This window comes from Rhinoderma darwinii, chromosome 13 (genome assembly GCF_050947455.1).
Source record: "Rhinoderma darwinii isolate aRhiDar2 chromosome 13, aRhiDar2.hap1, whole genome shotgun sequence".
In the NCBI taxonomy this organism is placed as follows: Eukaryota; Metazoa; Chordata; class Amphibia; order Anura; family Rhinodermatidae; genus Rhinoderma; species Rhinoderma darwinii.
In genome coordinates, this window is record NC_134699.1 from 28,314,121 (window position 1) to 28,333,437 (window position 19,317).

The 19,317-nt window shown below is 40.1% G+C and overlaps 2 protein-coding genes across 9 annotated transcripts in view; one reads left to right on the plus strand and one right to left on the minus strand.

Moving 5' to 3' along the window:
- EZH1 (enhancer of zeste 1 polycomb repressive complex 2 subunit) overlaps positions 1–19,317 on the minus strand; it is a 519,099-nt gene that overhangs the window by 192,484 nt on the left and 307,298 nt on the right. For all 8 annotated transcript variants that reach the window (XM_075847032.1, XM_075847030.1, XM_075847027.1 and 5 more), the window contains one exon: positions 16,630–16,703. The gene's annotated coding sequence lies outside the window, so the exon portion shown is untranslated. The remainder of the gene's footprint in view (positions 1–16,629; positions 16,704–19,317) is intronic.
- Positions 1–19,317, plus strand: part of RAMP2 (receptor activity modifying protein 2) — a 61,701-nt gene that overhangs the window by 23,327 nt on the left and 19,057 nt on the right. The gene's annotated exons all lie outside the window — the stretch shown is intronic.

The following is a 19,317-nucleotide window of genomic DNA, read 5'->3' on the forward strand; positions in this document are numbered from 1 at the left end:
CAAAAAAAAAAACTGAAAACCAACTATACCTGAGAGGAGCTGAGAGGAATTAACTCTAAAAAATGGTGATTGAGTGTGTAACGTCACAAAATGGTAAGGTTGAACAATCAGTCATCTATATCACTAAGAGAAGTCCTACAGCAATAACCAAGTGTAACTTGGTGCGTTGATCAAAGAACAACTTAGAGAGGCCTACAGACTGAAAATATGATCAACTTGAGCACAAACGGTTGAATAAAAAAGTATAAATTTTATTACAGATAAACACGACAAGCTAAAAAGTCACACAATGAGAAGGTGTCAACCTTATGCAAGACCAATAGCAGCATATATGTCGGGCATGCACATACAAAAATATCGAAATACAGGCACGCATGTAAATTAGAATCCAGAAGTGACAATAAAACTGCATAAATAAATACAACAAGATAATGAATGTGAATAGTGGTAGCAGTCAAGTATAAAGTGCTGAGAGATGCAAGTAGCACACGCCATAGTCACATCCTAACAGGCTTGTGTGCAAGATACAGAGCTAAGACCTGTGTAGCCCATCACCTGAAGGGCAAGGTACCATCAGATAAAAAAAGCATGTGTTACAAGTGCCTATTGAGAAATAGAGTACATACCCGAGGTCATGGTCATTACACAGAGAGGACGCCAACACCCGACGCGTGTTTCGGCAAATGCCTTCGTCTGGGGGTGGGGAGCTGAACTGACCAAAGTCATTAGACTAGCCAAACCACATAAAGCTCAGGGCCGGATGGGTTTTCCTCCGAATACTATCAACTCAATGAGTCTATTTTAGCCCCTTATATATCTCGTATTTTTAATGTCGCGATGTCCAAAGGCAGCCTTCTCAATGAGATGCTTCAAGCCACCATTGTAACTATCCCTAAACAGGGAAAACCTGCCACTCTTCCGGCCAAATTCAGGCCCATATCGTTGCTAAATTGTGACACAAAACTTTATGCAAAAATATTGTCCCAGCGCCTTTTAACTTTATTGCCTACTGTTATACATAATGACCAAGTGGTTTTCACTCAAGGGAGACAGGTCCCAGACGCATCATTAACTTGATTTCCAAAGCAGAAATAAGTCGATTGCCTTCTCTCCTCCTTACCCTGGATGCGGAGAAGGCGTTCGACAGGATACAATGGGATTTTGCCTTTTCGACTAAGAAGAGATTTGGTTTCTCCGGTTCTATACTTCGGGCGATTGAGGCCCTCTACTCTTCCCCTTCTGCTAGGGTCTTAGCGAATGGTATGTTGTCCAAACCATTTCATATCACTAACGGCACCAGACAGGGGTGTCCGTTATCCCCCTTGCTTTTCACTATGGTGATGGAACCTATGGCAGAAATGATACGCATGGATATGGAAGTGTGAGGTGTCTCTATAGGGCATACACAGCATAAAATCGGTCTGTTTGCCGATGATGTTATATTAACTCTTACGGACTCGTTAGCTTCACTCAAAAAAGTGTCTGATGTTCAGTCGCAATTTGGTAGGGTTTCGTATTATAAAATGAATGCCTCCAAGTCTCAGATACTGGGTATATCAGTTTCTCCAGCACTCCGCCAGGACATACAGAGGGAGTTCCCCGTTTGGATGGGAGGGGGTGTCGAATCCCTACTTAGGTATCAATCTGTATTCTCCGACTTCAAAGCTGGCTCATACAAACATTATCCCCCTACATGCTAAATTACAAGGCAAATTAAAACGTCTATCAGATACTGAGCCTTCATGGATGGGTCGGATGGTACTATATAAAATGCTTATTCTCCCCAAGATACTCTACGTTTTTAGGACTGTTATGGTCCCTATACCTGGATCTCTACTCCAAAAATTACAAGATCAACTGATGAAATTTATATGGAATAATGGTAGGCCTCGGATAGCCAGACAGAGACTATATACACACAGGCAGAGGGGGAGTATTAGTGTACCAAACCTTGAAGCATATCATAAGGCTATCGTAGTTCATCAATTGAGAAACTGGTGCCTCCCATTCGCAGGCTCTAGATCGCCTACGATTGAACGACATTTGAACAGGGATGTTCCTCTTCCCTCGTTACTTTTGACCCATGCGAGATTTCCCAATAGCTTGATTCCGAAATTTCCTACATTGCAAGTCTTGATCCAAGCGTGGAGAGCGACCTTAAAACATATTCCCTCCTCTGCTTCCACTTGCACGCTTCCTTTGCCAGTTGACACTCTTGAACTCCTGATTCCTAATTTAAAGATAAAGGATTGGCCCATTTTAGGAATTGTAAAACTGGAAGACCTTTACCGGAATGATTCTATTAAATCTTTCTTGGAACGGAGATCGGAGTTTGCAATTTCAAATTCTGATTTTTACAAGTACCTGCAGGCTCGACACCTTCTCCCCTCCATATCTCACACACAAGTTCAAATCCCCACTAAGCTGTATGACCTAATCTTCACATCCTCCTCACGGGATTCGAAGTTAACTAGACCTTTATATGATATGATAATAGGGAATGAGGTGGCTTCTAAGATCCCTCAAATGTTAAAATGGGAGGAAGATTTGGGGTCCACTTACCCTCTTGATGAATGGTCTAAAGCTATTAAGTGGACTCTTAGGTCCACTATGAATTCAAATCTCCTAGACGTTAAACATAAAAGCCTTCTGAGATGGTATTATACTCCATCTAAATTGTCCAAGATCTTTCCGACTTCTACTCCCTTGTGCTGGCGGAAGTGTTGGGGGGGGGGGGGATGCCTTTATAACCTTTTCTGGGGTTTCCCCGGTTATTTCTCTGTTATGGGTAGCAGTCTTTGAGCTACTATCTAAACTACTAGGTAATCCGTTAGCTTTGAACTCAGCTTTGCACTTCTGTCCTTAGATATGGTATCTGTTTTGCCGGCCCAAAAAGCTTTTTAGTATGTCATACTTGCCTATCGGTTAAACTTTTGTTAGCTAAACTATGGAAATTAGATACAGCTCCTTCTCTGAGAGAGGTTATTTATAAAGTTTCGTCACATTGTGTGTATGAGAGACTTTTTGCACTCCGTCAAAATAGAGTAGGCCGATTTAACACCCAGAGGCACTCATTTATGTTGTGTACGCTGTAAAAAAATAAAATAATACTTCTCACTTATTAATGTGAGGCACGAGGTGTGATGAATTTAACCACCATGTGCCTCACATTAATAGTAATTAACCCCATCATGTACCTCACACATTAACCCATTATGAATGAGAAACATAATGGGGTTAATTACTATTAATGTGAGGCACATGGAGGTTAAATTCATCATCACACCACGCGCCTCACAACAGAAAATGGAAGAACTTTTTTCTTTTTTATTACCGTTGGCAAAGTATCGTTTTGGTATCGAGATCGCAATACTAAGTCCAAATTCTGGTATCGTGACATCCCTAATTATAATATGTGGTTTTTTTTTCTCTCTCCTCTAGTAACACTCACTGTAACGGGTTGTTTAACCACTTAGATGCCGCAGTCAATAGCAACTGCGCCTTCTAAGGTGTTAGAAAGAGAGGGGCCTCTCAATCATCCCACCCAGAGCGTAATAGGAAAGCGGTAAAAGTGCAGTACACAGCAATACAAAAGTATTGAAGTGTATTGTACCACCAATTTAACAATTACTTAAGACCCCTAGTGGGACTAAAAAAAAAAAATCTTAAAATGAGTTAATGTTTTTACTAATATATTTGATTTTGTATAAAAAAAAACAAAAAAATATTATTTGGTATCGCTGTGTCCGTAAAAGTCTGTACTATTACAATATAACAATTATCCCGCACGGTGAACACCGTAAAACAACCCCCTAAAAACAACAAAATCAAAACAGAATTGCGTGTTTTTCACCTTTCCCAACTAAAAAGTGGTCATATGCACCCCAAAATGGTACCATTAAAAGCGAGAGCTCACCCCGCATAAAGCCCTCACACAGCTTCAGTGACAGAAAAATTAAAAAAAGTTATGGCTCTCAGAATATGGCAACACAAAACAAGTGAAAATTAAAAATGGCTGCGGCGGGACCATTTTTACAATTTTTTTTATTTATCTAAATAGTTCCCAATTCTCTTCTAATTTCTTAATAAATCTTCATAATGGTTGGAGCTCCCTTTTTCTGATCCAGATCTCCCATTCTAGATGCCTACAGCCACCACTAGAGGGAATGCAGAGGCATTTATACATTCATGTAAACATTTATATATGGAAATCAAAAATAAATCTGTATATAGTAAGCTCCCCCTAGTGATGGCCACAGGCAGAATTTTATCACTTAACTCTATGTCTATACTGGGTCTTTGAAGCTCAGTAAAAGAGAAACAAAGCTTTAACCGATATATAAGGAGTATATAGAGATCAGCCCAGAAAGTTTAAAATAAAAACGACATGGCGCTAAAAGTTAGATATTCACATAAAAATTTTGCCAAATCAAAATCTCCATAATAAAAGGTAAAAACAAATAACCCAAATAAGAGAATAATGCTCTGCCATACTTAATACACCATTCATGCACAGTAAAAAAAAGAAACAATATTACTGTATACAAGTGCCATGTTGATTCTAAACAAATGAGAAGTGCAAGGGAAATGTAATTGCAAACATATGAAGTGTGTCAGAGAAACACATTTGCAAATGTTGCAATAAAGTCAAAGAAGATGTTTAATTTCAGTCATATTTTATCCAAAGGGGCTATGGAGTTCTCAGCAGTTGTGGAAGCACCAGAGGACAGGCTTTGAGGAGGGTCTCATCTGCTGGATCAGCAGAATAATGTGTCAAAACTCAAACTTCAAAACAAAGCTTTATCACAAGCTGGACTTCATTCATACTGTTGTAAATATCAAAACAAATGTGGTCTGGGGAGAAACTAAGTGCTTTCCCCTGAGCTCAAATCCCATCTGTAATTTTAAACATGAGTGCCATTACTCCTGGAACATGTGTTAAACATTGATGTTACCAGCCTCCTTTCTCTACTGCCAGAAGAATATTCCACCCATCATAAGTGACAAGAAAGTGGAACAAGCAGTATTCAGGAACCTCTCTGAGTCTGGCCACAAGTGAAGTCTTGGAATCGATGCCGAAAGTAATAAAATAAATAGCTCTGCAGCTGTTTTGTCTGCGTGAGGTTGTAAATAATATGGGGGAAAGAGGCCTCTGTGACCAGGAATTGTTGGAGGACATCACAGATGATATTACAGGGCATCTGTCACCGTCATGCATTAGAATCAATGTTACCTTTAAATATTTAATCTTCTGGGAAAATTCAATTAAAGGGGTATTCCCATCACAAAGCACGCATGGCATTATCCACAGGATATGACATAAATGCCTAAATAGGTGAAGAAGAACAGAGGTCCAGGTCCCTGTTCGACAATTATCGGCCATAGGTCCAAGAGATGGGAAATTCAGGCCATTAAGTGTATATTATTTTTTAAAAATAGCCCTCACAGAGTGTAAAATATATTTAAGGGGTTGTTCAATTTATTTAGAAAATCATACATTTTTCTCATATGTATTTGAAATTTTGCTCACATACCTCTCTAATACCAGTGCAGAAGCCTCTGTCAAAAAAAGAAATAATGGTATAGACCTCAGAATAGTCCTGTGTAATGCCTCCATGGACTGAATGGACTAAACATTAGTCATGTGACTCCCACTTACATCATGTATCCACTGGCATTCAGTTAAAGAGTACTTATACGTTTAAAAAACTTTTGACATATCATAGTGACATGTCAGAAGTTTTGATCAGTGGGATTGGAGGAGTGCTGTGCTGCTTTGTTTCTGATCGACTCTACTATGCTTTCCTCAGAGCGGTGTACGGGCTCAATAGATAGTATATGAGTCCGTACACCATGCGCTCGGCTTTCAGTCAGAAACTAAGCAGCACAGCGCTCACCAAACTTCTGACATGTCACTATGACATGTCAAAAGTTTGTTAACGTTTAGTTGCACTTTAACACTGTCCAGGCACATAATGTTATTATTAACTGTTGTTGATATGGTTAACTTTATTAACAACATCACATTGAGTCCGGCAGCCATGTTATACAACACCTAGAAAGGCAGCCACAATATACAAGAAAATACACGCACAGTGAAGTTATTCCCCCATTAGTCCTATTCCCATGGATGTGTCTTCTATTTTTCCCCAGCACATGTACGTCATATAACCCTTTTGCTAACTGAATGCACATGATGAATATCACAAAATGTGAGAAAAGTATATGAGCAAAATCTCTAATACATGTATATTAGAAAATTGAATGATGGCCTATTCTATAAATAAATCAAAAATAAAACTGGACAACGCTTTTGGTAAAACTTTTTTAAAAAAAAATGTATCCAAAATATGTAACACAGCATTTTAATGATGTTTTGAAGGAGATATAGATGAGAAAATAGGTATGTCTAAGCTATGAATTATAATGTAAAGCAGGACCCACCCACATATGCTATATGAATAATTATTATTATTATTATATGAAGGTAAGCTACTTGACTATTTTCAGAACATAAATACAGCTCAATAATTTCTCAAAACAATCTAAATTATTCTTTGATATGTCATTGCGAGGAGGGGGAACCCATGATTGGAGGACACATGCATGGATTTGTTAGATACATTTTAAAAACATCCCTACTGGCAGTTTCTGTCCCTGAGTTCAGTGACCAAATTACATCATAGTAAATTGGAGCCTATATTGAACCTTGTTAATTAACTTGTTCATAACGGGGTGTTTTGGGCCTTCATGAGTAGAGCAAAATTTTACCTTTAGGGAGTACCACAAAACTTGCTATTTCTTTTTGGTGCGGGGGACACAGGGTTTTTGTTGTCATTTCAAATCAGCGCCGATATCAATTAATTTTGAAGTTATTTTTTAGGAAAAATTGACGGGGACAGGAAAAAAAAAGTGTTTTTCCTAATTTTTTTATGCTTTGTTTCAAGGTAGTTTGTTAAACAAATAATATTTACTCCAAAAATAAATTCTCTTCCACCACACGCAGCGATGTCAAATATGTGTACATTGTGTAACAAAAGCCCTATTTTAGCTTTAAATATACCTGCCTCCTTTAGCTTTAGATGCAGCCTCTGTACATGGATGATAATAATCCAAATAAAAATATTTTTTTTTTAGTAAAGAGGGAAAAGTAGATAGGGCCGGGGAAGTACAGCCTAAAATTGGTGGCTGGAGGTTTATATTTTAGGTTTGGCATAACGTACATTTTGCCTGACAGGAATATATTAATACCGGAGCACCTGACATCCATGCAAAGCACATTTGTGTCTCGCAGTATGTCTAAATTCAAGCGCGTGGGTTCGGAGAAGTGTTTACATTTATTGGGGAGGGGGCTTTTTCTACTTTCTTTTTTCATTTTTTTTCTCATTTTATTTTAATTTAATTGTTTTTTAAATTTTTCTGTATTAATGGTTATTTTATTTTTTTACAATAGGAGCACAGGTTAGCAGGGAACACAATATCTATGTATATACACATCACCGATAACTGTGATCTAATGGTAACAGCCTATTAGATCCCTGCTACCAGTGAGCTGTATACACAGACATATAAAGGAATAGGCTGTAGGCACAAGGATCAGTCCCTTATAGCCCATTAATTTAAGTGGTGTTGGAGGAAAGGGGTTTAGCTATATTTAAGTGCTCCTTTAAGATCCCTTCATATTGTAATGGTAAAATTCCAAAGAAAGCTTATCTTCTACGTTAATAAAATAATTTAAAAAAATTGCATGTATTTGCACACAAGAAATCCTACATCTGTTTCAAATAGTCTCAGTGTAAATTAAAGGGGTTTTCCCATCAGAGACATTTATAACATATCCCCAGGACCCGCACCTATCTCAAGAACAGGGCCCCTTCATCCCCATTCTAGCTTTCTGTGTTCCCATTGATGCTTGTGATTTCCGACCATACAAGAAGGAAACAGCGAAGCTTGCTGAGCTACGCTGTTTCCTTAACTCCTGTAGTAGTGAATAGCAGTTAAACCCCGTTCTAGCTTTCTGTGTTCCCATTGACGCTTGTGATATCCGACCATATAGGAAGGAAACAGCAAAGCTCGCTGATTCCGTAACAGAGGTGGGACCCGCATCTATCTGACATTTATGAGACATCCTGTGGATATGCCATAAATGTCCCTGATGGGGAAACCCTTTTAATGTTTGGTTGTGGAGATTACTGCTGTAACAGAATTGATGACTATGAAATCATTATATCCACATACATATAAGGCTGTGTTCACATCACTTTAGAGCCCTACATCCATAGGCCCCATTCATACGCGTCGGCACACTTTTTTTTGGTGTATAGAATAACGTAATATATGCTCTATTCTATACAGATGGATACATTTTAAAAAAAAACATACAGTGGGGTAAACGTTTTTGGTTTGCTTTTTTACTGTGGGAGCCTTTTAGGAAATATTACTGATTGCCTTTACAATGGCATACGTCAGAGCCTTCCGTCGGAAACATAAGTTGGTGGATTTACAAACGGCAGATTTGTTGAAGAAATTTCTGCAACTGTCCCATTCCCCTGAATGAGGCTTGCAGAAATCCATGTTCTTATCGCCAAAACAACTCAGTTCAGATGAACAGAAGTAATTTTAAGTCCCAAAAAAATTCTGCTCCAAATCTGCCGCGTGTATCTACACCCTTATAGTTCTTTTAACTGTTTACATTTTCCTCCGATTCTTTTGTTTGAATGCCTGGGGTCTCTACTTAAAAACCTTTTAGTGCTGAAGGTAAAACTAGGTAACCCCCACAAAGTTCCAATAACACGTAACAACCGATATGAAATGAATGCATTTATTACCAAATGGTACAAAATACATCTTTAACTAGGACTTTCCTACTTATGTTGTCCCTAAGCATTTCTATCATGTATAAAATCTGTCACACTGATTGTTCTATTGTTATTTTTGACGTTTCAGGTCCACGGTATTTCAGAACCAGATACCAATTTGGCCATTTCAAACGGTTTAAATTTTTTGAGCAGTATTACTGAATATGTCAAAACTTAACTATAAGTGAAGCCTGATGAAGACCCAAGTAATGGGTCAAAACGAGTAGAACACTAGTACTGCTTTTATTGTTTTATTTTATTTGCTTTTACCATTTTAGTATACATATGCAGTAAATTTGAAATCTTACCCAAACTGGAAATGAGTGGATCATTCCTTACCTGAACGGAAGGGGTACCACAAACTATACATTGCACATACAAGAGCACCTCAAGAAGGAGTGATTATTTTCTTTACAATCCATTGGATAAAACTTTAACTATAGCTTCAAATAATAATAATCCACTAAAATATTAGATCAGAATTAAATCCATATAGGAAAAATACAACAAACATAACAGACACAAACCAATAAGGGCATTGATGGGTTTCGCACAAATATTAGCACAATGATGGTCAAAAGTAAGACCCACCTACCTCACTTTTTTTTAAATACCGCCCTTTCCTCTACATGTGAGTTGCCGACCTCAGTCCAATAAGGCTACTATCGGTAGCAGTAACAGAGGACACTACTGTTTATTGCTATCACAATGAACCACACAGAAAGATACATTTCGATTTCTTTATGAGTAATTGCTTCCACTGCGTTGCTTGGTGGTTACATTTATTATACACAGTTTATACTTTGATTTGCTATATGCTGTATATGCCAATAATTATCCTCCGATTAATCGGGCTTACATGGAAACGAATTGGGTAAGTGCATAAAGCCTCTTAGGGTATGTTCACACGGCCAAATTTCAGACGTATACGAGGCGTATTATGCCTCGTTTTACGTCTGAAAATACGGCTCCAATACGTCGGCAAACATCTGCCCATTCATTTGAATGGGTTTGCCGACGTACTGTGCAGACGACCTGTTATTTACGCGTCGTCGTTTGACAGCTGTCAAACGACGACGCGTAAAAATACAGCCTCGTCAAAAGAAGTGCAGGACACTTCTTTGGACGTTTTTGGAGCTGTTTTCTCATAGACTCCAATGAAAACAGCTCCAAAAACGGACGTAAAAAACGCCGCGAAATCGGCGCGAAAAACGCCGCGAAAAATGCGAGTTGGTAAAAAAACGTCTGAAAAGCAGGGTCTGTTTTCCCTTGAAAACAGCTCTGGATTTTCAGACGTTTTTGTTGACTACGTGTGAACATACCCTTAAGGGCATATGCAGGCATATATTTTCTCTGCTCGGGGTCACCCCTTTTGGTGTGATAAGTTCACTTGTCCTGGCGATTGAATGTTTCAGGGCTATCTCAGGGTTAAATAGGGTACACACCCTTCACCTCTACCACCCTGTACATTCTTTACGCCTATTTCTTGCTAAGGGCAATGCATGTGTTTGTTCATTGACTGACATAACACTATTCCATTTGTTCATTTGGATGTGATAAATCCTCTGCTTTATGTGAGGATACTCTTGATATAGGGTTTATAATGCGGGACTAGTTCCTTGCATGTTTCTGCTGGTTGCTAATGGCACTCGAAATAAAGGCATTGAAAACACATGCCAATGTTTGTGTGAAATACATAGATGCCCTTATTGGTTTGTGTCTTTATGTTTGCTTGTATTTTTCTTATATAGATTTAACTCTGGTCTAATATTATAGTGGATTATTAAAAACTATATTGTAGGTTTGACATATAAGTACTTGCAGACCATATTTATCTCTCTTTTCAGTGAATTGCTATAGTGCTGGGAGGAAGGAGGTTGGCGTATTCATGAGCAGCCATTTCCTCCGCTGATGATTGACAGCTTTCTCCCTATTCACAGGCCACATATTGAAGTGAATGGAGTGTGAGTTTGCAGTCTGCAAGTAAATGAAGCACCAAACAGCATAAAGCACTAATTTGTTAATTCTATATTAGAAACGCGACTTTACACACTGAGGTACGTGTACATCCTAAACCATTTTTAAGGTGATCACTGGCAGTATGTTTTAATTGCTACTTATAGCTTAAAATCTTTATTTCGAGGGGGCATAGCCTGGACTCTGGCGGTAGCGGACGCATCTCTGGAGGCTTCGCCGACGGCATTCTTAATCCCGCACCATCCGCTCTCCTGTAACCCTCTGCTGCTACAGAGGCTGTTCCACTGCACCTCTGCTGTTGGGGGGCATATTTTGAGCCATTTCTGGCCTGATTCCGTGACATCGGAATTTCGGGCCCAGCGTGGGGACCGGATCCTCAGCCGAGATTAGTAGCGGAAGCCAGACGGCGGCTACTTACGGCCGAACCAGAACTACAGAACGCTGTGGTTCCACAATTTGGGCCCCGCATTCACCCCTTCAGAGCCTGTCCGGACACCCTGCTGTGGTTTAGGGACAAGAAGGAGCGGACACTTTGCCAGAAGAAGCTCCTGCGGCCGCAGACACCATTTTGTTCATGGGAGTGGTGAGTGACTGTAGCAGCGTGCGGCCGCTGACATTGTGGGAACGCTATGATCTCCCCGGTGCCCTTCTGTACACTGCACAGATGGACAAAATGAGACGCATGGAGGATCATCGTCCTTCCCTATGTCTATAATTATTTAACGTATGTTTGGCTGTGCACTGATCTGAGGTGATTCTCCGTTCTTACACCATCCTGATGCTCGGGGTACTCCCATAATGGCCCCTCCAAAGAACTTAAAATCACGTACAAGATGGATAACTCCACTGGTACCAGATCCGGGCCCCGTGCATCACGGCCTACTGAGGCCTCCGCCTCTCTTTCCACTCTGGTTGACTCCCCTCCTGAACTGTCCATGCTGGATATTCTGAAGGCCATTACGGAATCTCGTACGGTTCTGAGAAAATTGATGCCCTTCATACAGACTTTGGTCTCCTCAGAGCTGATGTACACATGCTACATGAAAGAGCTGCAGAGTCTGAGAGGCGCATTTCTGACTTAGAAGATGTGGTGACTCCCCTGAGATCGAGAGTCGACACATTAGAATTGCAACAGTCCACATGGCGGGCTAAAAGTCGATGACATGGAGAACCGCTTGCGTCGATGTAACATCTGCTTCATTGGCCTGCCTGAAGGTGTGGAAAAGTTGGCTAAAGTTAACTTAATTTGCAGATACTGCCTTTTCCCTTATGTTCTGTGTGGAACGTGCAACATCGAATCCCAGCTAGAGCTCCTCCACCTGGGGCACAGCCATGCACTTTCATCTCCAAGTTTCTGAGTTTCAAAGGCCGAGACAAATTGCTGGAACTTGCGAGGAAACAGGGGCATCTGAAAGATACCAACCAGGTTGTGAGAGAGTCTTTCGTTGGAGGTACAAAAACAGGCCAAGAAATGTTTGAGGGATAAAAAAATAGTCTAATCTATTCTATGGTATACCCCACAAAACTCAGATTGGTGCACAATAGATCTGTAATATTCCTCGACAAGCCAGAAGAAGTCTTTGCCTGGTTGGAACGTCATGGACTCTGATTTCTTTACTCCGATGCTACTATATCTCCCTATGCTGTAAGGGACTATAACAGTGGGAAATTGATCTACACTGTGGAACGTGTTCCTAACTTTGCTCTTCTGTGAAGATTTCGATTTTCCTCGCAGATGTCTCCAATTGTGATTGGTGTCGGGAGATATACCAGGACTTGGATATTATACAGTAATACTCCAGTCTTCCATGCCGTAGCTATATTGAGCCTATTAGCTTTTTTTCAGAATCCTTGATGCATCCTACGGGATTGTTTCTGTTTTTTGCTACATGCTGCAATTGAGTGGGAAACCTGTTTCAAGTTCGGGTTGATGGGTAGAGTGGATTTGGGTTAGGTTTAATTGTTTCTGCCGTTCATACTGGTCTTCTTTTATATATACATGCATGTGTACTAAACAATGTACAGTTTTGTAGCCTGGACTGGTTGCAGCGGAGGAGGAATCGCTCAGGATTAGGGAATCCTAGGCTTTTACTACCTTCTCAGCAAAGCAACATGAATATACCCTTTTATTAACGGAGCTCACCATGAAGAAAACGTTAGTAACCTCCTGTCCATCAATGACATCTTTGCTAAATTTCATTCCGATTTATACTCCTCTAAGGTCTCAAATAATCCACCTGACCTAGAAGCAAACTTAGACACTATTGTGTTCCCCACTCTGGATAGAGAGGATGTTGATTTTCTGGAGGCTGACCTGACTATGGAGGAAATTTCTGAGGCTATTAGCTCCTTTCCAAACAGGAAAAGCCCAGGTCTAGATGGTCTACCCATAGAGTGGTAACACTGCATGTGGAACTGATTGCACCTCATTTACTTATCCTTTCTCAATCCTTTTTTGGGAGTAATACCCTCCCCCCTTCTATGAGAGAGGCTCTTATAGTGCTGATCCCAAAGCCCCGTAAAAATCTTTAAGACTGTAGCTCATACCAACCTATTTCACTCTACAGTTGTGACATTAAAATATTAGCCAAAATATTGGCGATGCTTCTGCAAAAGATCATTTTTCATCTTATTCATCCAGACCAATCTGGTTCCATGCCAAGGAAGGCCACTGATGTTAACCTGTGAAGGCTCTTCACTAACAGATCATCTACTGTATGGTGGCTCCAGAATTGTGGCCTCTTTGGACCTTGAGAAGGCGTTCGACTCGGTACAGTGGTCTTATCTGTGGTCTGTACTAGGTAAATTTTGATTTGGACCCAGGTTGTGCAGTTATTATACTCCCAACCTATAGCGAGTGTTAAAACTAATTGTCACAATTCCCCCTCATTCACACTAGCCCGAGGGACTAGACATGGTTGCCCACTATCCCCTTCTCTTTTTGCATTGGCAATTTAGCCATTAGCACTTGCTATAAGAGCCTGTCCTGAGATGGGTGAAAGGGGGGAAGGTGTCTCACTCTATGCGGATGATACGCTTCTATTCCTAAATAATTCAGGATCCAGGTTCATCTCTACAGGCGATGTTATCTCGGTTTGATTTATTTACGTCCTTCTCTAGCCTTCGTTTGAATTGGTCAAAATCTTTATTAATGGCGATAGGCGATGCGGCTAGAGAAACTGCACTTCCTTCTCCATTACAATGGGCTGATAAAATTACTTATCTAGGTATAGTAATTAGCTCAGATATTTGTACTTTTATACCGGATAATGTCACTCCTTTGGTACAAAGTCTTAAGATAGACGTTGATAGATAGAAACACCTCCCCTTTACAGTTACAGGCAGAAATAATTTGTTTAAATGAAGTCACTACCTAGATTCTTGTACCTCTTTCATAATTCTCTAGTATGGCTACCATTATCAATATACGCCAATATTGACAGAGATCTTAGATCTTTTCTTTGGGCAGAGGGTACTCCTAGAATCGCTCTAGGTGAATTTATATCTCTACTTCCTTGCTAGCCAACTAGTTTACGTATGGTGGTGGTTTACCCATAGACACTTTAATCCTTACACTGAGCTGGAAGCTTCACTTCTCGGTTCCTATAAAGCCCTGGTGAACTCCCACCGAGAAACACACTTGCAATCCCAATGCAGACCACTCTGAAGGTGTGGCAGAGATCTTCGTTGCTCTTTGACTCAGAAGAGTTGTCCTGGTCACCTAGGACACCACTCTGGTATAATCCGCTTCTGCCGCAGTTACGAGGCCTCCCTAACCCTAGTGAGTGGGCAACTATGGGTATATTGACCTTGGAGCATGAGGTAGTGGAAGATAAAGTACCTACTTTTACACAACGTCGGTCCAAACACCAGATCCCGACTCATCTCAGGTTACGTTATTTCCAGTTAAGACATGCCCTCTGGTCGCAATTTGCAGTGTATAATGTTAGACTTTGTACATCCACGGGGGAGGATTGGGTGACACAGGAGACGTTGGCTAAATGATGATCCATACTTTTTAGGCAATTCTTAACTGTATCTTCTAATAAACTTGATAGAGCCCTGGACTGATGGTCTCTGACTCTTTCCTCTGTATCTACAGACGATCATAAGGAAATGCTATCCGTTCTAACAGGTCCCTTGATATCTACAAGAGACAGACTTATTCAATTAAAAATTTTCCACCAAATTTACTACACCCCTTCCAAATTATTTAGGATGGGATGTATACCTACTCCTGTCCATCCACGGTGCCACGGAGCTGAGGCCTCCTTCCTACATATGTTCAATTATTCATCATTTCTGGGCTGAGGTCATGGGACTTCTTGAGCTTAAAGTAGGACTCCCTTGTATACTTGAACTCAGAACTTTTATTATTGGTAGAAGAAATGATACCAGTTAGATCTCTCATGTCACTCTTAATGTTCTATGCTAATAAAAAAACGATACTCCTGGATTACAAACATCCAAAGTTTCGTACGTTGTTAGCATGGGTTGCGTTGGTTAATTCTACTTTGCCACTTTTTAAACTCCCTTATGAAGCACGTGGATACCTTGACAAATTTTTTAAAGTGTGGAGTTTCTGATTAGCTAGCCTCATACTAGCTCATAACTTCACATTGTTTGGGTTTCTTGGGCCTGGAATTTGCGGACGTCACTCCGCCGTCCCCCATTCCTCCACTAAACTCTACCATTGACTGGTCCTCACCAGATTTTTTACACGTTTTCTTCTGGTAAGGAAATGCAGCTTGTTCAGGTTTTGTTTTTGTTTTCTACAATATATACAGATTGATATGTGAAGTATATCCGTATTTTATACTTTTCTATTCTGTACCGCTGTTTGCTATGATGTCTTAATAAAATTTCCTGATATTCAGTTTGCAACCTGCTCCTAGTTTAAGACTCCTCATGACACTTCTCATGTGGACGTGTCCCTTCCAGTAATACATGTCTAATGTGAGTTCTGTGAATCCAGAATGCAAACGTCTTCACTAGCTCTCACGTATCAACACAGTCTAATTCCTGTACTGTTTTCTCTTCCAGCCCATGAGAGAACTCCTTTCCTATTCCTGACAGACAATGATGCTGAGGAGTGTGTGATTCCCCTCTACCTTTCTTCCCCTGCATTCCGCCAAGTGTGTTACACAGCCTGTGTGATCTCTCCCCCTTTCCCTGCCATTTGTGATTTCTTCCCTATCTTCACTCTGATACCGACAGCCTGTGTGTTCACTCTCCCTGAACACTTGGATGCTTTCCTCCCTCTCCACATTCTAATCTGCGGTGTACAACCTCATGTGCCTCCCTGCTGCTATCTCTAACACAGGAGATGGGAGGAAGAGAGCAGAGAGAGACCACATAACTAGAAGCAGTGTGCTATCAGATCTATGTTAGAATCCGCAGCACAGTCAGTTATGTTCTAGAGTCGCACAGGCTCTACAGCAGCAAAATTGTAGGAAATTTATTAATGAAGACTATTTATAAAAGTTGTTTAAGTTTGCATTTAGGAAGCAAATGAACAATAAAAAACATGTAATGACAAAGTTGTCTATAGTCTTTAACATTCACTGCAGAAAGTAGATTTCTCCATCATGTATTGATGTCAATGGTTGAAAGAAGATCCATCATTAAATGCACATAGCTTATACTTGCAGAATAGTTTCAGAATGTGCTATTGGAAAGGGAGGTACTATAACCCTATATTCCTGGGCTTACATCCATCTCCCATAACACCATTGCGCACAGAAGAGTAACGTACTAGGTATTTACAAATATTGCTGTAAATAGTCCTACTCACTTTATTGAGCGCCCAGATTTCAAGAATATTGATAACTGTCCATCTCCTCCGCTTCATAAGGTCAATAACAGAACCTAAGGGAAGCAGAACTAGTTAAACATGTATAACTTAAGGTGCTCATACAATTTCATGAAAAAAATCTTCCACACAAAAGGCCTTTCATTTGTTAGGACATCATTCACTATGCTACAGGTACCCTAAGGAAAAAGATTCACAAATGCATTTGCCCCTAATATCACACTTCTACATGAATGTGTCCTCAGCATGAATCTTTTATTCTGTTATTGTAACTGTTCCCTTCTATTTTCCTTAACTGTCCCCCCTGTAGGGTAGTTCTTTAATGACTTTAATTGCAACCATGGACTCATTTCCTAAAATTTCCAAAAATTAAATGCTCATTAACAGATCACTGAGCCGTTTTATGCTTTGTTTAATAAAGCCAGCCATGAGTACTGCAGCTGGCTGTGTGACCTCTGTGGTAAGGGGTTTGAGCAAAATGAAAAGCTTAAATATGGAGAGCTGTTGCATTACTTGGATATTCTATTGTACAGATGTTTTTTAAGGCAGCATAGTTTACACAGCAGCTAGAACACCGATTGTCTTTTAGAAAGAATGGCAGGTCAGGCTTGCAGACTGAAGCACAATTCTATGAGCAGCTTATGTTTTAAGAAATGTTGGATTCACCTTTGCAATCAGTGGGTTTACATGTTAAACTGCTCTAAGCCACAGAAATTATTAAGTGAGAGGTAAATCAGAGCCTAAGTGGGTCAATGCCCGCCCTAAGGATAAAGATCCATCAAAACATACTTCCAGTGATCCACTTAAAAACCTGAATTACTTGAAACACTAAAACCTTTTATTTCCTCCCTGCTGAAAGAGATAGTGAGACAAAAAGATAGATAAAATAATTTGAAAACCTTATCAAAATGTGGAATTACAAACAGTCTGTGTGTCTGTAGAGGGAGTCTTGTGATGACAGCAATCTTCACACTATCAAGCATGTAGTCTGCCGTGAGAGAGGACAGGAGTGCCAAGTGCAATGTGCGCTAGCAGGCTGGTAGAAAAAGTCATCCGGACTGCGCCTTTACAATATATTTTTTTTTTTAAAGTTATATTTGTGCGTTTTAACAACAAATTAACATTTAACATTGTACAGAATGGCGGTGAACGTATCACCAAAACATGGGGATTAATGGAAAGACAAGTATGATATAGTTACAGGATAAATGCTACAGATATCAGATGTAGAAATTACGTAGTACATAAAGATGTGATCCATCTCCATCTGACAATAACTACATCAGATTCACACTTCATTCAAAACACGTGCGCCACCTGACCTTACAATCTCCCAACCCCGGAACAACCAATAGAATATTTACACTGCAATCCCAGAGGACGCCAGCCAACGTGACCATATTTTTTTAAACTTATACGGACATTTGCACAAAATAGTGTAAAACGGAAGAAAAACTTATTATAATTACCCTGAACAACTTCATTCATGATACCCAAGAGAAAGATCTGAGGAGGGATTCCAAAATAGTCATGAAGGAAAAGGACCTCCGACCAAAAGGGTGAGACCTTGGGACACGACCACACACAATGGAGATATGTGCCCACATCAGACACAAAACCAGAATCCGCCAAGTAAAGTTCACCCAAAAACTTGATCCCAGCCCCCGTTCACATCACCGCACCCGGCAGAGACTCTAGGTGGGACAAACACAGATTAGACCATAACGGGGTTCTAGGTGAGTATGAAGAGGCAAAGCTATTCCTAAGTATGACCTGTGCAATCTTCCAGACCCGGGCTCCTGTTTTGAGTGGAAGCACCGCTGCGCTGGGAGATTTAGATCTGTATAATAAATTAGTAAGGCTCTCATAGGAACTCATAAGAGCCCCTGCTAATCCAGTGGCAGCATTACGCAGATCTATGTCAATCCACCAGCGCAGCTTCACAATATCTTTAACATGGCAGGCAATGCTAATAACTTAATGTTCGTAAATTAGCAAAAAGGAGAGGTCTGCCGCAAACAGTTGGCGTTTAATAATGTACATGAGGATTTAAGAGCACTGTCAAGTTTTATTATTCACTGGTGGTATGCTTTGACTCAACATGATGATGCTGCCAGCTCCAAGACTTCAATTGATATGTTACTTTCATGTGAACCTGGCCTGCTAGAAAATCAGAAAGCTGGATAAATATGAAAATAAATTAAAATTGGCAAATTATTGACTGGCTTTGGAGGGACTTTATACTCGCTCATTTTCAGATCGAGATTACTAGCTAATTGAAAATGCCACTAAATTGATAGGCCTAGTTTTTAGAGGAATGTTCCGCATATAGAATTGCTGCCTCCACTAACCATACTTAGGATCGGTTTAGATCTGCGTTGGGCTTCCATCCGACCTTTCTGTCAGAGGAACCGATGAACAGAAAGTCAAACGAAAACCGTAGCTTTCGTTTGAATTACCATTGATTTGAATGGAAATGCTCTTGTTGTAATTGGTTTCCGGTTTTTTTCCATTCCGTCAGGTTTAGACTTTTTTTTAGCAGAAACAATAGCATAGCAGACTACACTATTGTGTCTGCGAAAAAAAATGGAAACCTTACGGAACGGAAACAAACGGAAACCAATTGAAACAGAAGCATTACCGTTGAGATCAATGGTAATGCAAACGAAA